Source organism: Ixodes scapularis, unplaced genomic scaffold (assembly GCF_016920785.2).
Source record: "Ixodes scapularis isolate PalLabHiFi unplaced genomic scaffold, ASM1692078v2 PGA_scaffold4__175_contigs__length_147842914, whole genome shotgun sequence".
Lineage (NCBI taxonomy): Eukaryota > Metazoa > Arthropoda > Arachnida > Ixodida > Ixodidae > Ixodes > Ixodes scapularis.
The window spans coordinates 80,608,715-80,618,432 of NW_024609879.1; positions in this window are offsets into that span (position 1 = coordinate 80,608,715).

Below are 9,718 nucleotides of genomic sequence, written 5' to 3' on the forward strand. Positions count from 1 at the left end.
TCAACCTTCTACGAAGTCTTCCGAGGAGCAGAACGTGTGGGGATCAGGACTATTGGAAGATATGTTCTCAAGTCATGAAAAACTGCCCGGTCGCCAATCATTACAAATTGTCTATGAAATACTATAAGAAACAATCAGTGTCGTGAAAAATTGTATAAAAATACTTTGTTGTGCAGTGCTGGTGGCTAGTTGTGATGAAGTAACGAAGGTATATGCCGGTAGTTTGTCATATATGTATTCGATTATGTATTTATTTTTAAAGTACCTAATATACAGTGTTGTTTTTACTTAACTGGAACGTGTTTTTCTTTTAAAAGAGGGGGAGGCATTTACCTTAGTGCCGTATTCACTGTGCCTTTAGGGGGCTCGGCGAACACTACATGGGAGATCATTGTAGCGATAAGCTGGGTGGGTAAATAACTAAAATCTGCTAATCAAGTTTCCCACGAGCGGGTTTATAGCTCGTATTGCAATTATATATTTAAAGTCATTAGACGGTAAATAAATTTGGACGTATTGCTAAAACCCAAAGGGATTTTAAGTATCTAGGTTTTCAGTTTTTTTATGGCCAAAACATAATTGGCTCGTTTGGCCACGGGAATCGCAGTACCGCTATTTCTGCATAGTTGAATAAAGCAATCACTCGCTAACACATCGTACAAAATAAATAGCGTGTTAATTGCAAACACAATGTTTATAGTGAGAAATAATATTCCGGAGCGCCTCTCGCGGCACAGATCATTTGATAGTGTTTTATCAATGCCATTTATGTAATACAGTATCGCGAGAAATATATTGTGTAATTAAAAAAATATTTATTATATATTGACAGTGCTACTGGCGAACTCTCCACGCCGGTCCACTTGTAAAGACGGATTTTGAAGTAATGTCTTGTGATTGTCTTTGTCGCCTCGTGTCCCATGTGTTTGTAGTTGACAAGTGTTTATTTGAATCCACGGTCAGTGCATTCAACCGTACGTTCAGTGCAGTTTCGCTTATTTTGCTCGAATTATTAAATTTGCATTTGTTTTAATTTTCTTCCCTTTAGTTGTGTCTGTGCGCCGCTGTTTTTACTCACATGAACACATATACAGGGTGATCCTCGAATCAGCCGGGACCCCTTCAACCGTCGCCGCGGACCACAGTTTGAGAACCGCTGAACTAAGATGTGCTAAATATCTCGAGTTAATTCCGTGATTCGTCATGTTGCAACTGCTGTTTTAGAGACAATTAATATGGGCGGCTTTATCTTGGTAGTGTACTTTGAAACGAGTTTAAATTTATCCTACTCGGAATTCGTTTTATCGTTTGGAAGAGCAAGGCTGATGGATTTTTACGACTCGTTAGAGCATGAATGAACTGGCTTAGAAATAATTACTGAACAGTGAGAGCGTCTCGTGAATTGGACTATTGGGGAGCGGATCGAAATATAGGGGCCGCTTTGTCTAGATTGTTGTCCACACAGTTGGGTGTTTATTTTGAGAGCATACACGTTGGTTATGCTCTGCAAGAGCCAGATGGGCTCTGCAAGAGCCAGACGAAGATTAAACATTGCGACGGCGAGGACGCAAGCCCCGCGTCGCCGTACGTGACGACGGACGACGTTCTTTCCCACGAACAACGGCAGTGCATCTTCAAACCGAGAGTACTGCGCGTGATTGCCCGACCGATCCTCGCTTCAAACAACGTGCCCATTCGCGGAGCGAGTTTCTTGGCCGTTGCACGCACCTTACGATGGACCGGAACTAGAGCTACAAGTCGTAGCAGCCAATCCAGCGCATATGAACGTGCCACGCGCCTCGTGCTTCGTTGTGTCTGTCCTAAAGCTGACGTGACGCTCACGCGGCATTGGATTGGCTCCGATAGCTCGTAGGGTCCTCTGCGGTCCATCGTAAGGAGAAACGGAACATACCACGAACCCGGGGCAAAGGAGGGTCGACGAAGAGAAGTAACGAAGGGGGAAATAAATAAAAACAAAAACACGCAGAGAAAGAATGAGAGAGAGAGAGTGAGGAGACCCGGCCGCGCGCGTGGAAGACCTGCAGTTGTCTGCGCCCGCGTTTACCCGGCAGGCTTTTGCGGGTTGATTTTGCGGGGAGCAGGCGTTTTTTCTTTTTCTTTTTTGTCTCGCCACCGTTAATAGGGTGCCCTCGTACACATTCGCTTGTGCGGAGTGGCGACATCTCGGCGATTTCACTGCCCGACCTTTTTTTTTTATTTATTTATTTTATTTTTTTGTTTATGCAGAGTATACGTGCTTTGGCATCTCTCGGTGCGAGCCCGCAATTTTGGCTATAGACGAGCGCGCGAAGACCGCCCTGTTTACAAACACGATTTTTGCTTTGCCCACACCGGGTGTGGGCACTGCGGAATCGCAGCGTCTCGTTTTTGAAGAGAAGCCGCCTCTGCGTGGTGCGCCGTACTCAAGGCAGCGCCACCGCAGAGGGACGGCGTCGGAGCCGCGTGTCGGTGTATATACTTCGTTTCACGTCATGTGCGAGCGAAGTCAAAGCTAGAAGCGCGAGCCCAAGGCTCCGAGCGTGCCGGCTTCGCGCGTGCGTACGTGCACCACAGGCGCTGTTACAAGCAGCATGCTCGCGCTTGTAGCGTTGGCTTCGCTCGCCCACAAGGTGAAACGAACTAGCCTTTTGATACCATATTCCCTCTAGAAGTTAATTTATAAACCGGGTGTTCTTTTTTTTCTTTTTTTTTTTTCTTTCTTTCATTAAACTTTCAAGTTGTATGATAAAGCCTCAAAGGCAATACAATGTCTCTGTCAGTTACTTCAAAATATCTGTATTCCTTGGCAGAGTCCTGCCTTTTCCGTGCGGATACTTCGAAAGTCTGACTGATTATTGAATTCCTGTTGCCCACGAGGATAACAAAATTGCTGCAACGGAACTTTAAACCGCGTGGAAGCAAATTAGTCACGGCTTCCGGTTTTAGCGCACGCGCCAGCCTTTGTCCCTACAATAGGCGAAATAAAAGGCAGTACATTGGGGGATAAGCGAGTGAGGAGAGGACACTTTCATGGTAGCCGGCAGGTAGACCGGCATAACATACTTGTTTGTTGCTGTTGTTAAAAAACATCTGTATTAAGTCTAATAAAGGAAAAATAGAAAGGGAGAACGATGTGTGACTACCCCTATTCCGGGTCCCATTAAATTTCTATCGAGGTGCGCGCTGTCCGAGGCAGAACGAAAGTTCTTGCGTTCGTGGCTTTTATTTTCAGCGCTGTAATAATACGAATGTTGAGGACCCAAATAAGTCACTAAGATTATCAAAATATTTTTCCTGCTTCTCCTGGCTCGTGCAAATGTACTTTACCATTTGCGAAAATCAATGCCGCTATGCTCTAGAATGTAATGCGTCAAAAAGTAGGAGTAATTTCGTTAGACTGAACAAAATTACGCGTAAACTCCTCTCAATAGTGCTATGGTAGGTCATATGATAGAGTTAGTATGCCATATGATAGTTGTCCTCTTCTAATTATCTTCTTAGAACATCCAAGGACCTTGCGTTTGCAAGAGACGTGCGATTTTATGGGAAAGGGCAACTCAGAAAGATACAAACTTACGTCCACATTCAAGACGACCAAGATCCGCTCCTTTGTGCACTCTATTGCACGTGGCAGTGCCTTGTTGAATAAACGTACTTCGGGCTCAACTGCCTTCTTTCGGAGTTGCGGTATGAGCTTGTAACAGAACACAAAATGTACTCTTTGCCTGAGCCATAGGAGCAGGTCCCGAAAAGCAAAGTCCAGATGCTAGCTGTGCTTTGCAAAAACGCGCACACTTATTGAATCATCGGAAAATATGTGATAGCATTTCTCGGTAGAAAGAACACGAAAATATAAAATTTAGCCAAAAGATGTAGATACGTCATGTTTTTCTTTGGGATCTAGTATAAAACTAAAATAACAAGACCTTGAGATAGTTGCATGATTTTCGTGTTGCACAACAAACTTTGATGTTTGCTTCAAACGACTATTGAAGGTGTCAAAAAAAAAAAAAAAAAAAAGACGGGTTTATTACGGTTATCGAACGCGGTTTTATCCAGGTTCGTTTCAACGAAAGGGGTGAGGTATATCGAAGCACGGTTTAGCGAAAATGGATACATTTTATCGATGCCTCCGTTTGAGAAATGCTGTTTGTAGGCGGCGGCAAGCTAGGCTTCCAAACAGACCGCGCTTCGTGCGGGCACCCCTCGCTGTCGCTCGGGAAAAGTTTAATATAAGTTCGAGCGTGGATCGCCAAAGGTTGGTTAGCATGCGGGCGGTCGCCATTTTCTCTAAACGGCGATCCGATCTGCTGTTGTCGCGAAAACGGTGTTCGGTAAAACGAGCTTCCCTAAACCCCACTTCTCCGAAAATCAGCACATTTTTCTCCATAGCTTACAACCATGCTGGGGTGTTGTAAGCTCTTCTTCTTTGACCGAGGCTGACCCCCTGTCGCCATTTTGCAGGTTGTTTCCGCCTACGTAGACTACCGCAAAATCGAACTTTTTGAGAGGCAACCCGTCAATGTTCTCCTTGAGAGCCTGCACCGTCGCTCCCGAGAAGCTAAAGCTGCATGCACACTTGTATGCACTCATCTAAAAAGCGCGGCAAAGCCATTTCACTGGGCTGCTCCCGAAGATTGCGCCTTTCATCTTCGTCCGGACCTCAGTGAAATCTTCTAAATCTCACTTCTTTGTATACCAAGGTCGAACGCTAGAGCACGTTTTTTGAAAGCAATACACCACAAGCGCACACAAGGAACTGAATAAAGACCCAGGATCGGCTGAGTGAGAAACGGCTAGCTAGACTTATTTTTGCCTCAAACATGCAGTCCGTGTTTGAAGTGCAGGCCACTATAGACTACCGAAAAGTAGCTCCTAAAGTCATTTTTACGGAACGTGCAGATGGTCTTCACCGGAGAAGAAAATTGTGGCGGAGCGCTTATTTGTACGTGTTTTACTTGTTTTGATATCTAGCATTCAACAATGCTGCAGAGTGCCACCGTGAAAACTAACACCAAACAAAAACTAACCCAAAACAAACGAAAGAGCCAGAACCCGTGCAAACTGCGAGCGAGGTCTTTCCTTCTATTTTTACTTTGTGCACGCGGCCCAACGCTGCCCGGTGCCGCCAGCTCCGTCCAGACGGACTTTGCGGGCACTGAAAGTGAAGGGAAACAAAAGGAGACAGACGCGCGCGTCTCCAACCGAGAAAAAGGAGGCAGGAGGCTTTGAAGTTGAACTGGTTGAACTTGAACGCAGACGTCTCTGTCGAAGAGCGGGCCCCGGACGGACGAGTTCACCCCAAGTTGGAGGGGAGGCAGGCGAAACCAAATTCGCGTAACCTGCCGATCGCGGCGGCGGCATTTGCACCCGCAAATGAATGGGCTTGGCAACTTACAGACTCGTAAGACTTCACGCTCAATGAACCGATCAAGTTAACCAGTTGACAGAAAAAAAAAGTGAAATAAAATATTTCGCTACGCGAAAGCGGTAGGTTTTGTACTAACAGCGACAAAGCGTCTTTACTACGGCTGATCGAACGCCGTTATATCGAGGCTCATCTTAGCGAAAGGGGTACGGTTTATCGAAGCACGGTTTAGCGAGAGGTGCACGTTTTCTCGAGGCCTCCGTTTGAGAGCTGCTGTTTCTAGGCGGCGGCAAGCTAGTAGTAATGCAAAACTATCGATAAATTGACTATCGATACTATCGATAGTTTTTCCAAAACTATCGATAGTGTCGCAGAACTATCGATAGTAGACTATCGGTAGTACTATCGACAGTTTTTCGATAGTCGACTGTCGATAGTACTCTCGATAGTTTTTCGACAGTCAACTATCGAGAGTTTTTCGATAGTACTATCGATTCCTTTTTTACTATCGATACTCAGTTTTCTGGTGACTATCGATAGTACTATGGATAGTTTTGCACTACTAGAGCGAACACAGTTGCCGCACCGCCGCTCGCTTCCCCTTCCTCCTCTCTTCGGTCAAACTCCCGTCTTCGTCATCACTGAAAGCTGAACCGAAGTTGAGACGGTAATTGCTTGGGCTAGTTGGTGTCCCATTTAAAAAAAAAATAAATAAATAAAAAATAAAGCGAGAAAAAGAGACGAGGGAGCGACGCTCACTACTAATGTCGCATAGCTATCGATAGTAAACTGTCGACAGTACTATCGATAGGTTTACGATAGTCGACTATCGATAGTTTCTGATAGTCGCTTAACAACAATTTTCCGATCGTCGAGTATCGATAGTACTATCCATAGATTTTCGATAGTCGACTATCGATAGTTTTTCGATAGACGACTATCGATAGTACTATCGATAGTTTCTTTTACTATCGATGGTCAAATTTCTGGCGACTATCGATACTATCGATAGTACTATCGATATTTTTGGACCACTACAAGCTAGGCTTCCAATCAGACCGCGCTTGGCGCGGTCGCCCCTCACTGTCGCTGGGGGAAAAGTTATTATAACCTCAAGCTTGAGCGTGCACTACCAATAGTTCACCGCCAAGGGTTCGGCAATCTAGGCTAATGAACCAGGGGGATATCGGAAACGGCACTCCGGCTGCCGTCATTTTCTCTAAACTGCGATTGGATAAACTGATATCAATAAAACGGCGTTCCCTAAAAGGAGCTTTTCTAAACCGCATGCCTCCGGGACAAAACGGGAATCCGCGGAGGTAAGAGCGGCATCAAAATACGCACATCTGAGTCCATTTGGACTGTTGGCGTTTTGTCTTCGCCAACGGGCGACACAGTGCAAATAACCCGTGCCGCGGTTTTTTTTTTTTTTTTTTTTTTTTTTACATTTGCTTTCGCTCTTTTGAGGTGTGCGTGCCCTGCGTGTGTTGCTAGAAAAGTATGCCAATTATTGAGATTCTAAAAGCAAACGTCTCGCAAGATGAGGTAATCGGATAACACTAACACTGACATTATGTCAAACTGATAACCTGTATCTCCCTAGGTTTACCCCCAAAATTTACAAAACGTCCTTGTACTTACACAAGATAATGACTTCGGAAGGCATTTTAGGTGTGTTTTGCTACTTTTTTTTTTACTTTACGAGCTACCTTGCGGATGTTAGTTTGGAACAATACAGAGGCGTGAACTTCAAAACACCAAGTAATCCAATGACTAATGCCGAACGTATAAATGCCGGAAAATTAGATAGAAGTATGTCGTGCTAAATAAAAAAAATAAAAAAACTCGTTCGTCCACAGGTAACTTAAATCGATACATGGGGATTTAATTCCCCATGTGTAATTTGTTCGGGAAATTCATAATCTCGCGAAGGGAGTTTTTTTTTGGAATAAGAAGAATTATTTTTTTCATTTCCGCAGTTCAATATCGTAGCTTATCATCATGTATCTCAGCACAAATGACATTCACCAACAAAAACAAAATCACACTTTCTTCGAACGCATTGCTACATATTAAAAAAAAAAACAAAAAAAAAAGTGCAAATAATAATAGGCCTCGTGAACAATTATAGCAAACAACGAAGACATTATTTATTTTGTTTAATCTACGCGCTTTGATATACTTTGCACAATTCGGTCGGTGCATCTGGTGTTTCAGATAAGAACGGTCGACCATATCCGGTGACCATTTTTAATTCTGACTAGAAAAATGCATCTTGCTGCCACAATGCCCAGGAAAACGGAACCGGTCGTTGTTGTTGTTGTTTTCTTTTTTTTTTTTTTTCTTTAGGGGGGGGGGGGGGGGGGCGGGGTTGCCTCCAAGAAAAAAAAAGTCAGAAACACCTGGTCAATCTGAAGCGTTGTTTGCGGATTTCGCAACATTGGCATTTCAAGCAACTTTCCCCCAAAATGTGTTGTGACTACTGGCCCAGATATATTTACCGACAAAGTAAGTATGGGAATGATTGACCCAAATTATTTATCACGAAGTATCGACGTCGTTATTTTTAAATAAAAAAATCGCACAGACGACTGCACAATAAGCCGTACAGCTCAAGTTTTATCTTTTTTTCTCCGCATTTATTCCAGCCAGGATTTTCAAACTTTGTCAGCGTGTTATCCTCTATTTGGCTAATCTTCGTGACAAGTATTGTTGTCCTTGTTAGCGGGAAAAGTTCACGAAAAACGCTCAAATAAAGGCATTTTCGTAAATGTGCATAATTTTGAAAATCAATTTAAAAAGAAAGGCCATCTTCGATTTTTTCAAACTCTTTCAAGTTAGCGCCAGTGATATGTACTAACAGGATGTGCAAAAACATGTTGCATTATTTGTGTGTCTTTAAAGTTACAAAGCAAGAAAATCTGGCCAAATGGAGGCTACCGCGGTTGCCATGAATGAGGCCTGTTCGTACGCCTATTTGACAATTTCATTATTTTTACACAGCGTAAAACCTCTCCCGGGTGGTCAGATTGACAGCACAGAGGTGGAGGGTACTTTTGAAGTGATGATTCTTGATACGTCTTTTTTTGTCCTTACTTTTAGTACAAGAGTCACAAAAATGCGCAGAAGCTGGAGCAATCGCGAGACGCTATAGCCTGTCGCACGCTTCGCAGGGCCCGCTTTCTATGGCGGGCGTGTAGCGTCTCTGCGCACGCCACGTAGGGGAAACGATCGGTGCGGCTCCGATAACAGGCGTTTAGGTAACAGGATATAGACGCTTTACACACGCGCCAAATTACAGCCGCCATTGCTGACCTTCTCTTGTCTTACCAAGATGCCGAGCAACTGAAACGGTAGTTGACGATCCTCTACAAAGGCCGATACTTTAGAAAAGGACACAGTTGAATCTAATATGGCAATAACCTGGCCTGCTATGGTAATGATGAAGTGAAATAAACGGAATAAGAGGAAACAAAAACTGAAGGTCAGTTATGGCGGCGTCCATGCACAGCTGCTGCAAAGCGTCTATAGGGCTCTAACACGATATTGAGGATAGGGCGCCGTACAACGGGGGCACCTTCGCGCGGCAATAGAGCCTCGGCCGTAATGAGCCGCACACCGCAAAAAAAAAAAAAAAAAAAAGAGGAAGAAAGATTTTTGTTTGTTTATAATGCAATTAAATGCAAAGGTGCAAGCGAGCTGGACAGTTCGTTTGTTTGAGACTTTTTATGCTCCCTTTTCATCACATTTTTGTCTTAGACGCATTGTAACCGCTTCGCACCAGCCTGCCAGCAGGCCTGGGTGGAATCGAGCCTTTATTGTCCGAGTGGCTTGCTTGTAGACGCTATCGTTCGTGCTACGAGCAATTCGTGGCGCAGTGAGTTGACGCATCTATACACTGTCAGCAGTGCCATGATTGAATTCCAGGCACGGGATGGAGGGAATTCCAGGCACGGGATGGAAGGAATCCCAGGCTGTTGTTTTCATTTCAACTGAACTCCTAAAAGTCAGCCCTTGCTAATCAATGCCACGTTGGGTAATTTGGTGCTGAGGACGTCCACCATATCTGACGCACATTTCATATCTGATGTAGCCGGCCCTCGAAGGTTGTAAACAGTTGCATCATGGTGCTTGACGAGGCCTCCAATCCCATCGCAGGCGTTCTTGGTATGCCCAGTAGCGGAAACTAGCCACTTGGCCGACAGGTACTTGGTCTTAGCGAGCTCATGAAGTTGGTGCCTATTCCTGAAGTAGCTTGCTCCGCCGTCACTGACCCACATAAAATGTGCGTAGAAAGGAGCAACCTCCCCAAGCCACTCGTGAATGTTCCCAAGGCCATAGTATGCGCGG